The sequence below is a fragment of the Mustelus asterias genome, chromosome 1, assembly GCF_964213995.1.
Source record: "Mustelus asterias chromosome 1, sMusAst1.hap1.1, whole genome shotgun sequence".
Taxonomy (NCBI): domain Eukaryota; kingdom Metazoa; phylum Chordata; class Chondrichthyes; order Carcharhiniformes; family Triakidae; genus Mustelus; species Mustelus asterias.
The window spans coordinates 29856531-29876762 of NC_135801.1; the positions used below are offsets into that span (position 1 = coordinate 29856531).

Below are 20232 nucleotides of genomic sequence, written 5' to 3' on the forward strand. Positions count from 1 at the left end.
CTGGACAACTGAATGTTATATTCAGGAGAAGTAAACTTGCCAACTTTGACAAGCTTCTTGAAAACATTTGATGGAAAGTGTTTTCCATTCCAACATTACTTTTCTACTACCTGCCATCGGCCCTGTCGGCTCAAATAGCTTATTGGAGTGACGGTATTTTTGTTCCCATCTGGTGTCAAATTTCTTAAAAGGAAAACAACTAAGGTACTTGAATATTAAAAAAAGTAATCCCAGAGAAGTCATCATGGAAGGCCACTATGCAAAAACAAGGTGATTTATTTTGAGGAGAGAGAAGCTAAGTGTTACATACCCCAAGTCACTTACATGAATTTTACAGTGGCTACTTATATGAGGTACTAGACTTAAATTAGATGGTCTGTGTGACATCCACTGGGGATGTTACATGGTGTAGAAAGAACAATGATGGCGCAACGAGACAATGAAAATAATGGCAGGAGCAAAACAGACACTATAGTTAAGAAATGATGTGGAGATGCCGGCATTGGACTGGGCTGGGCACAGGAAAAAGTCTCACAACACCAGGTTGAAGTCCAACAGGTTTATTTGGAATCATGAGCTTTCGGAGTGCTGCTCCTTCTTCAGGTGAGTCACCATCTCACCTGAGGAAGGAGCAGCGTTCCGAAAGCTCGTGATTCCAAATAAACCTTTGGGACTTCAATCTGGTGTTGTGAGACTTCTTATAGTTAGGAAAGCCCACCAACGCCTCTACTTTCTCAGGAGGCTCAGGAAATTTGGCATATCCGCGACGACTCTCACCAACTTTTACAGATATACCATAAAAAGCATCCTTTCTGGATATATCACAGCTTGGTATGGCTCCTGCTCTGACCAAGACCGTAAGAAACTACAAAGGGTTGTGAACGAAGCCCAGTCCATCATGCAAACCAGCCTCCCATCCATTGACACTGTCTACACTTCCCACTGCCAGCATAAAAAAGCACCCCGGACATACTCTTTTCCACCTTCTTCCAACAGGAAAAAGATACAAAAGTCTGAGGTCACGTATCAACTGATTCAGGATTCTTCCCCTGCTACCATCAGATTTTTGAATGGACCTACCTTATATGAAGCTGATCTTTCTCTACATCCTAGCTATGACTGTAACACTACATTCTGCACCCTCTCCTTTCCTCCTCTATGAACAGTATGCTTTGTCTGTATAGTGCGCAAGAAACAATACTTTTCACTGTATACTAATACATGTGACAATAATAAATCAAAATTACAATGATGTTAACAGGTCAACATTTTATTTTTCTGTTTCCATGCTTTCCCTCTAAAGTTTGCTAGCCAGCTTGCCTTGGCTTGCTGAATTAAAGGATGAGATGTGGAAGTGGCTGAGTGGAAATTACTTTTGATGCAAATCCAATTCAATGCAGATTTTCACATTGCTGGAGAAGATGAGGTTTACAGACAATAACTGAATAGTGAAGGGACAGACATGAGAGCAGTACATCTGCACATAGGTAGCCTAGGACATTGGCCACTCAGTGATGGAGATTTCAGGCTGCAGCATCGATTGGTAACAACTTGGATAACAGCAATACTATTTGATATTCATGCTGCGCGCCCTGGAAGGAGAGGGTTGGAAGGGATGGCCAAAATATTACTCGGCTTTAAAAAAAAGAGGCTTGTAAACCGTACCTGAGAGGCCTCTCTGTATACAGGTCAAAACATGAACTAACAATGGTGGCACAAAATATCTGAACTCACCCTGACAGGCAATCAATGGGCCAAATGGCCTCCTTCTGCACTGTAGGGATTCCATGAACTGCACGAGATGCATGGGAGCTACTAGTTCATTGTAACAATCAAGATTGCTACAATGAATATGGACTGGGGTGCAAGAATTAGTGAAAGACGTGACTGGCCATATTTTATTCCAGTGCAACTGAGCAGAAGAGGTGGCATGTGCTGCATGTGTAGTATTTGCAATTCGCAGTGACATTATTGTGAAGTTAGACAGTGTCATGAAAGGCATCAATGAATGTCTGAGATTACCACTGAAACAGGAGCACTGTGTCATCATTATTGATGCGGAAGAATGCTGGACCAATTCCCATACCATATGTGTTCCAAGATACTTCTGGCAATCCAATTATGTTGTTGCAAAACTGTTTCAGAGTGTATTAGGCGCTAAGATGTAAAGCAACTGAATGACCCAAATATCAAGTAGAAGCTGTGCCGTCCTATCTCTGCAGGGCTTTTGTCAAGTATAGCACCTTCAAATGATGCCAAGAGCAAGTGGATAGCACTGCATATTAATGTTTAAAGGCATTGCTGATACAATCAGTCTATTCATGGATTCCAATTCTGCTACAAATAAATTATCCCACAAAATGTTAGCTCTCCGAGTCATGCTAAATTGCAGAAAATCAAAGATCATTGATGGCATAAAAAGTTAATAAAATCCAATATTACGCAAAACATTCTCGATACTTTAAAGAAGGTAGTCACCTGCCAGAACTATACAAGAATGTTACCTTTGTTCATGGACAAAATTGAAATGAAGCAGAGATGTCAGAGTATTTAGATTAACTATTGATTAGGTTGCTATCAATATGTATGAGATCCTTGGCAGAGTCACCATTGTAGCAATATGAAATTGATTCCCATAATTGCAGGGAATAGTGAAGATATCAAGTTAATGAAGCAAACGTCCAGAAATTGAAGGGATCTACAAGTTCAGCAAAACCCACCAAAAAGGAGAGATGACAATGCTCCACAAGAATGCAATAATTATTAACACCACTATGCAAAAGAGACAGAAGAGCGACTCCAGCAATTAATGATGAATTTTATTGTTTTTGATAGATGGGAAAATACTTGCAAGTATCCTTCTCACATGTTTCAAAATGCCACTGACTCCATCCTTTTAGAGACACAGTGACTTCAGAGGAAATTGTAGCTCCACTGGTTTTTAATCATTCCCCTGATTCAGGCGAAATGTATGGCAACGTAATCAGGTCCAAACCCAGAAATGAAAACCAGTCAAGACGACCACGCCAGGGATGCTGAGGTGCCTGGAGGCCCAGGGGTTGAGAGCAAAGGCTGGGCATTGCCCCGGCACTTTAGCAGTATCCCCAGCAGTGCTGGGGACACTGAGGTGGGGATTGTCAGGGATATTACCTTCCTCCATATCTGGTTGGGGCGGGGGGGGGGGGGGGTGAAGAGTTGCGCGCGCTAAGGACAGCACAGGGAGGAGGATGGAGAGAGTGTCCCCTAACACTTCCATTGTGGGGGGGATCACTCCAAGATTTTGGGGGGGTGGGGGGGGGGGCGGTGTGGAGAATACTTCATAGCCATGGAGGGATGGGAAGGAGTCGATTATTTTCACAGACCGGGACCCCTTTTTTAATCAAGCCCCATCCTGTCAGAGTGAAGGTGTAAACTACACCCCCTGATTTTTTTTTTGACAGAGTGTCAGGATAATCTGATGAGAATACCCGGCTGTGTTTCCAGAGAGAAACATGTCAGTTTTCAGTCTGAACCTGACACTTGTGATTTTTTTTTTGAAAATTAAGCCCAAGGATGAGAATTTTTAAAATTGGGCATGTCCGGACCAGGTATCCATGTACATCAATGAGCATGAGATGATGAATGAACGGGACTTGATGCCAATTAGGATAAAGGAAGCAGATATGGTCCAAAGGTCATGGAGATGGGAGACTGGCCAGATGGACGTTGAATTAGTTGGGTCTATAGATAAAAGCCTAAATGTGAGTTTCAGCAGCAACTAGGTCAAGGCAAAGGCAAGATTAGGTGATATCAGAGTTAGACATAGGTTGCCTTGGAGATGGATAGTGTAGAAGGCCAGAAGGTTAGTTCAGGGTATAACATGGATAGAGGATTGGCTAACTGATAGAATGTAGAGAGTTAGAATAAGAGGGGTATTTAAGGATGGCAACCTGTAACTAGTGGAGTGCCACAGGCATCGGTGCGAGAGTCACAATTGTTTACAATGTATATTAATGACTTGGACAAAGGAAGTGAATGTACTATTGCCACGTTTGCAGATGACACAAAAATAGGTGAGAAGACAAGTGATAAAGATGACAGTGTCATGGATCTGCCTAGTAACAACAGCAACAGAAATTTAACAACGCCTGATAAGATGTAATCTGTCCAGCAACATGCAGAAATCTGCCTAGTGACAGCAGTAGCCAGTATTCAAAAGGCATTTAAAGGCATTCAAAGGAGAATTGAGGACCAGAGGGCATAATCTCAGAGTAAGGGGTTGCCCATTTAAGGCAGAGATGAGGAGGAGTTTCTTCTCTTGGAGGGTAATGAATCTGTGGAATTCTTTACCGCGGAGGGTTGTAGAGGCTGGATGAGTAAATATGATGTGGAGATGCCGGCATTGGACTGGGGTAGACACAGTAAGAAGTTTAACAACACCAGGTTAAAGTCCAACAGGTGTATTTGGTAGCAAATGCCACTAGCTTTCGGCTAGTGGCATTTGCTACCAAATAAACCTGTTGGACTTTAACCTGGTGTTGTTAAACTTCTTACTGAGTAAATATGTCCAAGGCTGAGATAGAGAGATTTTTAATCACAGAATAATAGAATCTTAGAATCCCTACAGTGTAGGAGGCCATTCAACCCATCAAGCACCGACTGTCTGGCAGCATCCTACCCAGGCCCTATTCCTGTAACACATTTATCCTGTTAATCCTCCTAACCTACACATCTTTGGACACTAAGGGGCAATTTACCATGGCCAATCAACATAATCTGCCCATCTTTGGACTGTGGGAGGAAACAAGAGCATTGGAGGAAATCCATGCAGACACGGGGAGAATGCACAAACTGCACACAGGCAGTCACCCAGGGCTGGAATTGAACCCAGGTCCATGGCGCGGTGAGGCAGCAGTGCTAACCACTGTGCCACGATTCTGCCCAATCAGTAAGGGAATTAAGGGTTATGAGGATAAGGTGCGAGAGTGAAGTTGAGGATTATCATATCAGATCAATCATGATCTTGTTGAATTGCAGAGTAGACACAATGGATTGAGAGGCCTACTTCTGCTCCTACATCTTATGGTCTTATAGTCCTAACTGGCTGTTTCAGCCTGAGGCATTGACAATGGAGAGGGGTAATACATGGCTGAGGAAGGGAGTTTGTGGTGGGGACCAAAGACAGTAGCTTCAATCTTCTCAATGTTTCCTCAAAGGAATTTAAGGTCATTGTAGAAACCTGGAGCATGGAGCCCATCATATCATGCCAGCTAACAAGTAGTCATTCAGCTTAATCCCACTTTCCAGCTCTTGGTCCCATAGCTTTGTAGGTTTTGGCATTTCAAGTGAATATCCACATACTTTTTAAACACAATGAAGATTCCTACCTCTTAGTACCATTCCAGACACTGAGTTCCAGATTCCCATCTGGGTGAAAATATTTCTCCTCGAATTCTCTCCAAAGCTCCCACCCCGACCCTAAATCTATGCCCCCTGGTAAATTACTCCTCAACCAGGATGAATATGGTCTTCCTATCCTGCCTAATCCCATCATAACTTTATAGTATTGGAGGGAGTTTGGCTTCACAGACAAGAGGAAGGACAGGATGTGTTCGAAACAATCTTAGCTGGAAAGATCTCCATGAGTCCCTCTCATTTGCCGTTGGAGGCGAGGGTGAAGGGGGCATGGAGAGTGGTTTAAGGAGGTGGTTGGTCATTGGAGAAAAAAAATGGGTGAGTTGGTCACTTACAAATTAAAATACGACTTGAATATTGTTGAAAAAAGAGAGCATTTCATCTTGCATTCATCAGGATAAACACAAATTTCAAACAATCACAACAAGTTATATTACAGGAGAAAAGGGTACTGAATTGATTTGATTTATTCTTGTCACATGTATTAGTATACAGTGAAACGTATTGTTTCTTGTGTGCTATACAGACAAGGCATACCGTTCATAGAGAAGGAAAGGGGAGAATGCAGAATGTAGTGTTACAGTCATAGCTAGGGTGTAGAGAAAGATCAAGGTAGATCCATTCAAAACAAGAACAGAAATGCTGGAAAATCTCAGCAGGTCTGACAGCATCTAGACCCGAAACGTTGGCTCGATTCTCTCCACACAGATGCAATCAGACCTGCTGAGATTTTCCAGCATTTTCTGTTTTTGTTTCAGATTCCAGCATCCACAGTATTTTGCTTTCATCTTAGATCCATTCAAAAGGTTGGCAAGTCGGCGCTGTTCGGCTGTGGCTTAGTCCCAGAGAAAGCAATGGGAATTATAGGCTCCCCATGATCCCTTTTAATTCAAAAATGGTGCAAGGTTTGACCATGTCCTTTTAGTTGCAGAGAACAGATGCCTGGATATGAATGTATATCATTTCTAGTAAGCATAAATGAGCCATACTCAAACTGCCCGCACCTGAAAAACCCAAAGCAAAACATCCACTGTTGGATTTGATTCCACATTAGGTAGCACATGCTGAACAATCCTGAGTATGCTAATAGCTACACTAACAACCAATTTAAGACACTCAGTCCAGCTGGTAACATGGCTCATTTACGCTTGCTAGAAGTGACATACATTCAAGATGAAAAGCTTCGGCAACGTCTCTCTATTTGGCGATGTTCAAATTCTGTACTGACAAGCAACAAATGAGACTGAAAACAAAAGGTTTTTCATCAATTAAAAGTGGATAACGCCAGGGAAAGTAACAACAATGCTCGTCACAATTAAAGAAAGCTTTTGGATCAGCTAAACAATTAATGGAAAAGGTGATGGTGGACAACTGTGGTAATAATTGGGCAAGTTTTTTTAATCTACCGAACGATTCTGTAGGACAGATGGTAGGGTCTCGCAGGGCATGGCAGAGATATTAAATGAATCTTTTATATCAGTTGATGACAACATTCAATTAACAGCAATAAGATATGCCACTAACAGTGAAACTGTCAATATTGAAATTAATGAGGACACCTTCTTGAACAGATTAAGGAACTTTAAAATAGATTGGGCTGCTCGCCCAGCTGTTATCCATGCAAGGGACTTTAAAGTAATAGTACAGGTGCTATATGCGCCATTGTCCATTTCTCTATAAGATAGCTAGATTCTGGGACTTCAGACTGGAAGGATGAGAAGAAGTTGCAATTTTTAAGAAGTGTGATAAAATAGAGCCAGGTCCATTAGCTTGACTTCAGTATTAGGTAAAGTATTTGAAGATATTGTAATAAATGACCTATATTTCAGGGACTGTAAAAACCGTTGTGAGACAGCTTGAAGTCATGAACGGTAAGGGGGGGGTTGGGTGGGGGGGTGGGGGTGGAGGGGGAGGGGGGGGGGCGGAGATTCTCCCAAAAAATTCTAAGTGTCGAATTTGTGAAAGAATTGGAGTAAATTCCACTGATTTTTCGAGCGGGAGTTTCAAAATGAATCTCCCACACTCTGTGCACTGCAGTGCATGAGCATGAATCACATTAAAAATCAGTGGGCGGGGCCTATTCCCGCTAGAGAGGCTGACAGCTTGGCGCTGAGCGGGTCACTGCGCATGCGTCGATCTGTCAGCGCTGAGATCGGTGCATGCGCAGTAGCCCCCCCCCCACACTGCCGGCATCCTGATCACTGGCCAGCCCTGCAACCCCGCGTTGCTAGCTTACTGACCCCCCACCCCCCCCACGGCCCAATTGCTGGCCCCCGAACATGTCCAGGCCAGCCTCGACACACCCCACCCCCGCGCCCGACCTGCCTCAATCTATCCCCCCCCCCCCAAAACCCTGCAGCCCCGACTCCCAATCCTCCCGCCCCCCCCCTCACCAGCTGGTCGATCCTCCCCCTCCCCCACCAATTGCCCCCAGAGACCCTGCCCCCCCCATTAGGCCTGGCTCCCATTAGGCCCTGCCCTCTGGGCGCTGCCCATTATCCAGTGGGCGGTGCCGAGATGCCCCCGGGCATTGCCACTTTGTCCCTTGGGCAGTGCCAAGGGGCCCAGGTTGGCACTGCCAAGGTGAAAAAACCCAGGGGGCACCCCTCCCTAGCATCCAACCTTCTGCGTGGGGCCTCGATCCCCCCCTCGCCCTTTCACTCCAGTGGGGTCGGGCCACAAGCTCCCTGCAAGTGGGGAGCTATAATAAACTCTGCTGGAGTGAACCACTCGTGGTGGGGGAGAGGCCCGGGGGCCCGGAGACTTCAGTCCCGGCCTGCTAATGATATTTAAATATGATTTAAATGAACATGTACATAATTTATACAGCTCCGCGCCAGAAATCAGAGACACACAGAGGCCATGGCACTCAGCGGGGTGCCTGCTAAATGGCCTCCGCTGGAGTCTCCCGGCCTGCTGCACTACAAAAGCAGCGCAGCGGGCAGGGAGAATCACACCCAAGCTCTTTCTTTTTGTTTTCTGTACGGCCAGTTAAATAGAGACGATGTCACCAGGGACACTCAATGTGGCTGCGGGATAATGAAAAAGAAACAGATGGAATTGTGTGGAATATGATAATCAGGTGCAGTGGATTAAGAATTAACAGAAGACCCACGAGCAGAAAGTGGCAGTCAATGAATTTTGTTCTGCTTATGTAGACCAGTTATTAGTGGTGGCCCACAGGAATTACGTTAGGAACTTTGCACTTTATTATCTTCAGAAAGTAGCTAGATATGGGTGTTGGGGAAATGATCCATTTATTTAATACAAAGTGAGTATTAGGATACAGAAGATGTTAAATTGCCAGAAGAAGATTTTGATGTGTTGAGGGAACAGGCCTGTTTGTATGTTTAACTTAGAAAAGTGGATTGTTACATCGGTCTAAAGTTAAAACTACATATACTTTTACTGGGAACAATATCAAAGATGTGGAGATGCCGGCGTTGGACTGGGGTAAGCACAGTAAGAAGTCTCACAACACCAGATTAAAGTCCAACAGGTTTATTTGGTAGCACAAGCTTTCGGAGTGTCACTTCTTCTTCAGGTGAGTGAAGAAGGAGTGACACTCCGAAAGCTTGTGTTACCAAATAAACCTGTTGGACTTTAACCTGGTGTTGTGAGACTTCTTACTGTGCTTACGACAATATCAAAGCCACTGGTGAGCATAAAAGCTCTGGGTTCTCGAGGGAAATAAGTCCATAAATATACATGACCAATGCCATGGGTTATATCCAAAGTTAGCAAGATAGTAGATCGTATCATGGACTAGTTAATTAGAAAACAAAATTTGTCATTTTGTCACTTTACAAGTCCTTGGTTAGAATTCATATTGAATACTGTTCAATTTTGCTTTCCTCATATGATGTCGATATTGCAGGTCTGGAAGAAGTCCAGAGGAGGGCCATCAAAGGAGGTGATGGCCTAGTGGTGTTATCGCTGGACTATTAATCCAGAAACTCAGCTAATATTCTGTGGACCCGGGTTCAAATCCCACCACAGCAGATGGTGGTATTTATAGTCAATAGAAAATGTCTAGAATTAAGAATCTACTGATGACCATGAAACCACTGTCGATTGTCGGAAAAACCCATCGGGTTCATTAATGCCCTTTAGAGAAGAAAATCTGCTGTCCTTACCTGGCCTGGCCTACATGTGACTCCAGACCCACAGCAATGTGGTTGACTCTCAACTGCCTTCTGAAATGGCCCAGCATGCCATTTAGTTCAAGGGTGACTAGGGATGGGCAATAAATGCTGATCAGCCAGTGATGCCCATGTCCCATGAATGAATAAAAAAAAATACCAAGTTTAGCATATTTTAGATGAGTGTAGCCTCAGGGGGATTTGATCAAGTTTATTAAATAATTAAGGGATTAGTTTAAGTCAATGTGGTATTTTATGCACTACTTTCTAATATAACTTAGGATCGATGTACTCTCTTTAATCGCCCAATGTCGTCAGAACGGAATTTTCCGTTTTGCCTCAAATTGACCTGGGCTCTTTATTTTGTGTTGCTTCTCCAAGGAGATTGCGTGGCTCCAGGTGGGCATGGTCAGTCTATATCATGATGTGTAAGGCATCACAACTGTATGAGATGGATTACATAGGAACATAGGAAGAGGAATAGCCCATTCAGCCCTTTGTCATTGAATAATATCATGACTTACCTGCATCTTAACTTCATCCACCTGCCATGCTCCATATCCTTCCATATCTATCTGACAATTTCAGTTTTAAAATTATTAATAGAGCTAATGGCTGGAAAACTCCAGTGGTCCATGCTCCACCGCCATTGCCAGTGAAAATGGAGAATTGGCACTCAGCCAAGTCTCTGTTCACTGCAGCGGGACTGGAGAATCCCAGCTGTGGATGGGGGTCAGAGAATTCCGGTCAACATCTACCACTTTTTGATGAAAAGCGTTCCAAACTTGCATCACACTTTGTGGAAGGAACCATTTCCTAATTTCGCGACTGTATTGCCTGTTGCATTATTCTACACTCCGCAATATCAGAAAAAGTTTCTCTCCATCAATTTTTTGAAAATCCTAAAAAAAAACTTCACTTAAATCACCCCCAATCTTCCTTATCTCAGGAAACACAAGCTTCATTAAGAAACTTTTCTTCTTCATCGGACCCTTGGAGCACTGGTAAACATTGATGAATTGTACTGCAATCTTTCAAATCCCAATTTATTCTTTTTGAGGTGAAGTGGGCCAGCACTGTGGTCTCACTTGGACTTTAAGTGGCTGCAGAAAAACTTCATCCGCTTTATAACTAGAGAGGTACAATATAAAGCCTAACCTTTCATTAGGCTTTTTGATTTTTCTGGTACAATGATGTGCACATGGCTTCCTAGCTTTTCACCATTTGAATGTTTTGATCCAAAGTCAATGAGCTCACTAGTTACCATGCCATTAAACTTTGTGTCATCAGCAAGCATGGCTTTATATTGGGTTATCTAAGTTATTAACAAATATACTGAATAGTTGAGGCTGCATTGTAGGTCCTAGGAGGACATCACTATTCAATTCCTTCCAATTCAATTACATGCGCATTATCTCTCCGCTCTCTCTCTCTTCTCTTGCCAAAACAGGTCAATATCATCTAACAGCTTCTTATGTGTAATTTTACCAAACGCCCATGTAAGCAACTTCCATGGACATTCCCCTGCCTCTTACTTCAGTCACTTCCTCAAAAAACACAATCTGGTTTGTTAGACATGACTTACCCTTACCCATGTTGGCTCTCTCTCTAATTAGCTCAAATTTCTCTGTGTTCAGTCACTCTGTCCTCAATCATACATTCCAATAACACGCCCCCAACAGATGCCAGACTAACAAGTCTATAATTTCCTGATTCCACTCTCACACCTTCCTTATATATGGATTATATTCACAATTTTACCATCTAAATCAGGTACACAATTCTTGCACTTGAATGCAATGGAAATGAATCAGAGGGAAACTTTCCATCATTACTGTACTCGTACTTAAGTTGGCAAAAAAATATTACGAGACATTCCAACAAGCAGTTAATAAAATGACAGCACAAGCGACACAATATTTTTGTTGACAATGTGAGAGAGAAAGTGAAGCAGTCTCCTTAACTGAAGTGGAACCTAAGAGTCCATGAAATAAATTTTGGAATGAAGAGCAAGGTGTGGATAAATCTGCAGTAAAATTTTCGTACCGATGCAATGTCTTTCTCCTAACTGGAGAACGTCAGTGTTTTCCATTTGTTTGTGAGATTCAATTATTACAGCTCGACAAGACAGCTGCACAACATTAAATGCAATGGAACATAACTGAAGCTAAACATGGACTGCCTCTCTGGCTGTGCCAGACATATTAATAATCTATTTAACTCAATGTAGTGGCACAAATGGCCAGCTGAGTAAACATACATGAATGATCTGCTTGGATACTTTAAAAAAAGGTTTGAAATTTTTCAGTTTCACATTTTTGTACGTCGAGAAGACATATTTCACCGAAGGAGTTAAATACTCACGGTTTCTTGGGATTTCTCCTTGACATCGTAGACCGTTAACTTCACCCGTGTTTCCTCATAAATGGGATAGCCCGGTGGGAAAGTAGCGCCAGTCAAAAACACTGGATCTCTTGTTCCCTGCGTGCCACAAGCAAACAGGCCTGTCTCAGTAAGCTAACAGCTGTGCACCGGGCAGCATAGAAAGAACTGACAGATGAATGTACCAAAAATAAAAAAAAAAACAGAAGCCTTAAAAGCTACAACTCAGTAAAAAGCAGCTAAAATCAGGGAAAGCCACACAGCATTAACAGCATTACCTTTAGTCCTTATGGACTCACAATTGTGTTGAAACCCATCATTACTCAAGCAGCAGTTAGTCTTGAGCAGTGCCCCCAAATTACTTTGTCTCCAATTGTCATTTTTGCTGGTGTTCCTTTAAAATAATTAGCCTTATGCTAATAATATGTATGGAAAGAAAAATCCCCTCCTTTCTTTATCTTAATTGTGATTTGATTACTGTGGAGCCAATATCAGCACTGAGATGAGATGCTGCAGCACTGTGAAGACCTTGCCATACTCAGGTGGAATGTTGATTTTAGAATTTCAATTGCACCCACTGCCTGTTGCTGGTGCAATTGTCATTCTAATTTTAAATCAGGCTGGAAAAAGATTTAGTTCAATAGTTAGAGGCTCATCTCTATTTTAAAAGTGCTTTGCTTAAAAGATCAGTGACGTAATATGGAATCTAATAGGGAAAAAAAGACTCAAGACTTGCGACAATAGGACATTTACTAAACCAATAGCTTGAGCTTTAGCGTCATCCTATCTAAAACCAAATGCTGGCATACTATAAACATCTGATCGAGCAAACACTCACCTATTCAATGAACTGTCTTTTTGGGGTAGCGGGTGATTTTTTATTCGATGAGACAGTATGCCAGGGACAAATTTTACATAACACAATGGGCTGAATTTTGTCACTGATGGTCAATCCCATCACTGGGGCTCAAAGCAGAAGCCAACCCCTATTCACAGATCATAGAATCCCTACAGTGCAGAAGGAGGCCATTCGGCCCATTGAGTCAGTACCACCCATAATCCCACCCAGGCCCTATTCCTGTAACCCCACACATTTCCCCTGCTAATCCCCCTGACATTAGGGTCAATTTTAGCATGGCCATTCAGCCTAACCCGCACATCTTTGGACTGTGGGAGGAAACCAGAGCTCCTGGAGGAAACCAACACAGACACGGGAAGAAAGTGCAAACTCCACAAAGACAGAGATCCAAGGCTGGAATTGAACCTGGGTCCCAGGCACTGTGAGGGAGCAGTGCTAACCACTGTGCCACTGTTCAGCCCAATAGGACCCAGTGCATCAGTAGGACCCTGGAAATGCACCTTGCTGGCGGAGCCAATTAACAATTCAAAGCCATGTGTGCGTCTTTGGGGAAGCCAGGGCCAGGCACTGACGTGTGATTTTGAATGTTTGGTTGCGGGGGGGGGTGGGGATACTTTTGTGCAGTTATCGCCACTGGGAGTGGCACCTCAAGGAGCCCTGGGGTAGCCGTTAAGGAGAGATGCTGGGAGGCTGCCTGTTTACCTGGCTGTCACCCCACACATTGGTGGGCCCTCTTGATAGGAACAAAATAACCCGTGGGGATGGGAAGTAGCCCAATTGGATAGATGGTGGCTGGCTGTGGTGCTAATATTCTCACTACTGGCAAAATGCTATGATGGCAGGAAGACATCATGCTCTCCTCCAGACGTTTTCCTGTGCTGAATTGCCAGTACTCCCTGCCTCCTAGCCAGTCTCCAACAGGCTGTAAAAATTCAGGCCACTGTGTTTGCATTCACAAAATAAATTCGCAACATGCCAAACCTTCTTTAGATTAGTTACATGGAATCTCATCCCACAGTATGTTTTAATGTAAATATTTGATAGAGATTCCACGTAAAACCATTTCAATTTTTTTTTAAAAAAAGGATTTTAGTTTGAAATTTACTTGTGATTTTGTTTCGACTAATGTTGATTCTTCCCCTCTCTCTTACATTCCTAGGCTACAGTCCCATAGGGCAGAGGCACCTCCTGGTACCTCACCTATGGGCCTAACATCTAAGTGTGAAGGAGGACAGTGACTGCTTAAACATCAGGGAAAAATCACAGCTGAACCCAACATTATCCTTAAATTGAAGCAAAGTTCTGCTGGATGCTGGAGATCTGAAATAAAAAACATTCTGTAAAACTCAAGGGGTCAAGCAGCATCTGTGGAGAGAGAAACTGAGTTAACGCTTCAAGTACATTACTTGGGCTTCACTGGAACATTGTAGCAGGCCAGGGACAGAAATGTGAGCATGAGAGCAAGATGGTGGATTGAAATGGGAAGTGACCAGAGGTCAGAGCCATGCTTGCAGACTAAGCGGAGGACTTCCTAGAAGCGATCATCCAGTCTGCGTTTGATCTCCCTCATGTAAAAGAGGACATTTTGCGAGCAGCGAGTACAGAATACTAAATTGTAAAAAGTACAAGTAAATCACGGCTTCACCTGGAAGGAGTGTTTGGGACATTGGACATCGAGGAGGGAGGAGGTAAAGAGGCAGGTGTTACACTTTCTGCTGTTGCATGGGAAGGTGCTTTTGGGGAGGGGATGAGGTGCTGGGGGTGATATAAAAGTGGACCAGGGAGTCACGGAGGGCATAAATAGGGTCCTTGAGATATCCATAGCCATGATAGGATTCCCTTATCCACTCTTTCCACTCCATCTCGTTCCGTATTCAAAGGATCCTCAGCCATTTCTGCCTGCTCCAGCATAACGCTGCCGCCAAACACATCTTCACCTCTTCTGTCGGTATTCCAAAGGGACATTTCCTCCATGACAACTCATCCTCTTCCCAACGCAAACCGGAAAAACAGCACCTATCAGCTGATGAGGCACTTGACAGTCTTTTAAGCTCAACATCGAGTTCAAAAACTAGACCATAAACTCTGTCCTCCATTTTCATTTTATTTTCCTGAGTGTCTTATTTTTTTGCATTCCGAAATGGCTGACATTTATTCTCCGATCAAACCTACTCTGCACCAATGCTTTGCTTCTTTAGTATACCAGTGACCTTTTCCTTTTGTTGTATGGCATCCTCTGTATTTAATTTCCCTCTAACCCGTTCCCGACCTTCCCTTTTGTTCCACCTGACCCTTCTTTACTTTTACAACAACATAAAACAAATCCATCCCATTTCCACCTCTCTTCAGTTCTGAAGAAGAGTCACATTGGACTTGAAACATTAACTCTGCTTATCTCCTCACAGATGCTGCCAGATCTGCTGAGCTTTTACAAAACATTCTGTTTTTATTCCAACCGTCTCCTTTCCTAACATTTACACCAATTTTCAAGTTGGGATCTCTGGGGTGGCACACAGTGGTTAGCCTCACAGCGCCAAGGACCCAGTTCGATTCCAGCCTTGGGTGGCTGTGTGGAGTTTGCACATTCTCCTCATGTCTGCGTGGGTTGCTTCCAGATGCTCCGGTTTCCTCCCACTCTCCAAAGATGTGCGGGTTAGGTGGATTGGCCATGCTATGTTGCCCCATACCATCCCAAGACGTGCAGGTCAGGGAGATCAGTGGGGTAAATACGTGGGGTTTTGGGGATAGGGCAGGGTGTGGGCCTGGGAAAGATGCTCTGTTGGAGAATTGGTGCATACCCGATGGGCCGAATGGCCTCCTTCTGCACTGCAGTGATTCTCTGAAAGCTGTCAGTTTAGAGAATACAGATCAAGTTTCTCTTGGCTGGGCCGAGGGCACTGAAGGCACCTGAGGCGCTCAGCGGCTGAGATCAGCTAACTCAGCATAGATTGGGGACGGAACTTATTCGCTGCCTTAACCAGCTGATCTGCCAGAGAACAGCAAAGCGAAGTGTTAACTGGAATTTATTCTGTAGCTACCTTTTCATCCGTTCACCTTCTCTTAGTATTTGCATGATTTCACAATTAATACAAGCAGAAATATTCGTTCTACCCCACGATCCCCAAATTTCTCACCTTACCCTCCTCCAAAAACTGTCGGCTCTTGCTCGGATACAGGTCCGTTGGTACTACCAGCCCTTGGGTACCTCATCTAAGTTATTCTTTCTGTGCTTATATAATGCGAGTTGGCAGGCTATAACAGGAATCACAGTCAAACCTGATCCTGTGCTCAGTTGATGTTTCTGCACACATCTTGTTTCAACAGAGACCTATGAGTAATCTGGGTCAGTTCTGATGTGTAGGTGCTCACTGCCATGCCAACATCTATATTTTTACTCAGTACGAGGATGGTTCAATGGATTTAATGAAAGTAACAGCCCAGCTTGTCTTTAACACAGTCTAAAGGACTGGGGGAAATGGATTCTAATTTTTATTACACTTGGACAAACATGCACACAATCTGTGCTTTCGCATTAAGCGAACCAAGACTATGTCTGTGATAACGGATAATAATAACGCTGCTTACTTTTGCATCACCAAAAATGATAGCCACCTTACAGCTAAACACAGCATATCATAGCAAATATCAGTATTTACATTTCAGCAGCAGCAAACAGCGAATATCTTTCATTTCAAACTGTCATTCATTCTTGCAAGATACTAATTTACCGAGGGCACTGACAGAGAATGAGCCACATTTACAGCAGCATGAACAGAAGGCTATCGGCAACACATTACCCTGTCAGCGTGTAGCTTTGCCTGGAAATAAAAAATGTAAGTGGGCCTTACTGCCAGAGAGAAATTTGGAAAGCTTACAAGGAGCCTGGCTTTGCATAAGAAGACGGAGATACAGTAAAACATGCTATTTTCAGCCCATTTGTAGCCGAGCAGTCTGCCAATTTGTGACAGATCGCCCACGACAGCTTTTCCCCATCATTAGGAGCTAATGCATTTATAAAAAAAACTTTTACAGACCTGCACAACAGCGACTCTTGCTTTCGATTTCTCTCCCACAGAGCTCTGTTGGTCTGGTTAATACCACATTAATACTAAAACCCAACACCATAAGTCATGTGGGCAGATCAAGTGCAATGGCTGTGGGACTGCTCCATTACTATAATTTAATTTTAATATTCACTTGCTTATGCACACAAAAGCTGCCTTTGTGTGTACATAAACTCTGATTTTTTTTTCATGTTGGAGGGGGATGCAGTTGTGATTTATTACACAGCAGCCGGAATAGATGGCTAGTATTATTAAACAGATGTTGCAGCTGGTATGGGTTGGATGCCTACTGTTTTTATTGGTATGCATGCAAATTAGTAGTGAGATGAATTCTACTTCAGTTTGATCAGTTTGAACCTGACAGAGATTTGGCACCTATAAATACAAGGTTAAACTCACAAATGGAGGCTGCATTTGGGGTTGAATTCAAAAGCTTGGGTGTCAACATAAATATAGCATTTTGTGTCCAAGCGAATGTGTCTTAATAAATTATTGCTTCTAATAAGAGTAAGTTATAATTTTGACATATTTGTCAACCATAAAGAGGTACCTCCTTCATTGCAGTTTCCAGAGTTAGACGAGTGTTTCAGGACCTTGTGAGGGGCTGAATTTGATACCCCCTGAAATCTAATGCAGGAATTACAATGTTGTGGAGATGCCGGCGTTGTACTGGGGTGGGCACAGTAAGAAGTATCACAACACCAGGTTAAAGTCCAACTGGTTTATTTGGAATCACGAGCTTTCGGAGCGCTGCTCCTTCCTCAGGTTAGACTCAACTCACCTGATGAAGAAGCAGCGCTCCAAAAGCTCATGATTCCAAATAAACCTGCTGGACTTTAACCTGGTGTTGCAGGAATTACAATGGCGTATTAACCTCCCTCTGTTAACACCAACAGGGGCAACACATCAAGCCTGTGCTAGCTGCTATTTTAATTGATTTCAGCGCCCAGCCAGTACTAACTATTCTGTTGATTGGCTGTATCCCTAAGCAGGGGGCCAATAATCTGCATTATTTAAAGTTAGCCTGTACCGTGACTGGGGCAGATGCCGAGAATCCAGTGGGAGCTGATTCTGCCCTGGGAAAGACGGAAAGGTAGGGAAATTTGGGAAAGAGCATGCTCCAAGGTTTCCAAAATGCTGCAATGGAGGTTTGGTGCAGGAGATGGAAAGGAGGAGAGATGTTCGTGATCCACTGGGGGCCAGGAGCTCCTCTTGGTAAACACTATGGGGCCGCACAGTGATTAGCACTGCTGCCTCACAGCGCCTGGGACCCATGTTCGACTCCAGCCTCGGGTAACTGTGTGGAGTTTGCACATTCTCCTCCTGTCTGCATTAGTTTCCTCCAGGTGCTCCAGTTTCCTCCCACAGTCCAAAGATGTGCAGGTTAGATGTATTGGCCATGCTAAAAAAAAAAAATGCCCCTTAGTGTCAGGGGGACTAGCAGAGTAAATACGTGGGACTACGGGGATAGGACCTGGGTGGGATTGTTGTCGGTGCAGACTCGATGAGCCGAATGGCCTCCTTCTGTCTGGAGGCCATTCTATGTATATAGTCAAAGTGGGAATAGATAGCTTTGGAGGCCAAAGGTAGTTAAGCCCAAGGACTTGGATACAATGCTACAAGAAATGCAGTGACCTCACAGAAGTAGTGAAGGTCAGCAAATGTCGTTTCCTAACAACTACACCACTAGATTCAGACACTACTTAATTCACCATCTCGTACTGATTCACCTACGAACAGGCTCTATCAGGACTCTCACCTGCTATTCTTTGCTTCATGCTTGTTCTTTATACAATGAAAAATGCTGCAAACCTGCTGGGACACAGTGCCAGCTATTCAATCATGACAGCCACCCGTGATATAAACAGATTCTGCAATATTCACTGACACATTACACTCTCGCTCACATGGCAAGATATCACAAAGGTGGAGGCAACAGGAACTAACCAGAGGGAGACAGGCACACATGAATATCCTGACCCCGATATAAGAGATGCTGCTGGCCGTTTTTGAAATTCCCTCTTTTTTTTTTGTAACGATCTGTCCAAGTGTATGGGGCCTTGGAATTCTTTTGTGGAACTGCACATTTGCAGTAACTTAAAGGAGCTGGTCTGTGCCTGGCCCATGTGGGGGGGGTTTCAGATTGCTTAGAAAGAAGATTCCTGAGACCACAGACAGCGGAGGAACTGAAACCATCAAAGTTGACAGTATTCTCGTAATCTTTCTCACATCCTACCTCCCACTCGCTGCTGCTTTTCAAGCTGCAGGTGTCATGATTATGTACCTCCTGCTGCACCACCCCCTCCCCCCGATACCCACATAAAAACCTTACCCTTGTGCCCTTCGACCCAACAACCTGGCCACGCGATGGAAGAACAGCAAGACGCCTATGATGATGAGAACAGCACATTTGTTTGATTTCACACTTGCAGGACCAGCTAAGATACAGACACAGCACGTAATTTACAGAATAGGATAGATACAGGAACTATATATAGTGAGACACAATGAGCAAAATCTTACTGAAAAATGGCAGTGTTGCTTCTGATGAGAAAACCTGCGTGTTTCTCTCCAGAGAAACCGGTCGGTTTTCTCTCCAGATTCTACCACACTCTGCCAAAAAAAATAAAGGAGGGGGCGTGATTCACGCCATCATAGAGGGGTGAGGGAGCTAAACACACCATCAAAACCCGGCTGCACAGAGATTTGGGCGCCATCTTCAAAGGGTGCCCCGATCAGAACTGCAATAAACCTCCCCCTACCCCACCACTGAGGCCTCAAGGGCTCCTCTTTCCTCCCCCCCCCCCCCCCCCCCCCCGCCGATCGGAGCCAGCATTCATCCTGAGCACCCCCCACTCTGCGATCATCGGCCCCTTCCCTCCCACAATCAGAGCTGGCACCACCCCTCCCCCAGCAACGGCCATCACCAGCATCCCCTGCTTGTCTGTCCACTCCCAGCCTGCATTTAACCACACACACACTTTCCCCCTGCCCCCTCTCACAAGAGGCTTCCACTGGGACCCACCCCTTGGCTCAGCTTGGAACCTGTGCCAAGGGACGCAGACAGGACACTGCTTGTCCACGTCCTTTGTCCCCCAAGGGGCCATGCTTACATTTTGCACCCCAGGGACACCCTCACGTCTATGTGAACGTATTGAATCAGCATGATATAGTGATGGGTCAAGATACGCCCCATTATGGGCACAAACCTGATGACATTGCCAGCGAGGGACAGGGAATATCTGGGGCAGAATTTTCCCGTCCCGCCCACCACGGAAATCGTAGTGGCCGGGACATGGACCATGCAGAGATCTATTGACCTTGGGCAGGATTTTCCAGCCTTGGCGTGAGCGCAGCTGGAAAATCCTACCATTAGAGCAAGGTAGAGAGC

At 44.2% G+C, this 20232-nt stretch overlaps 1 protein-coding gene across 3 annotated transcripts in view; it reads right to left on the reverse strand.

Moving 5' to 3' along the window:
- The window catches only part of inpp4b (inositol polyphosphate-4-phosphatase type II B), a 413442-nt gene that overhangs the window by 370987 nt on the left and 22223 nt on the right, over window positions 1-20232 (reverse strand). The window contains exons 1-2 of one of the 3 annotated variants that reach the window (XM_078210864.1): window positions 16812-16894; window positions 11901-12017 (exon numbers count right to left, since the gene is read on the reverse strand). The gene's annotated coding sequence lies outside the window, so the exon portion shown is untranslated. Of the gene's footprint in view, window positions 1-11900; window positions 12018-15911; window positions 15951-16811; window positions 16895-20232 lie in introns of those variants that run through there. The other 2 variants (XM_078210883.1, XM_078210873.1) reach the window with 2 other exon arrangements.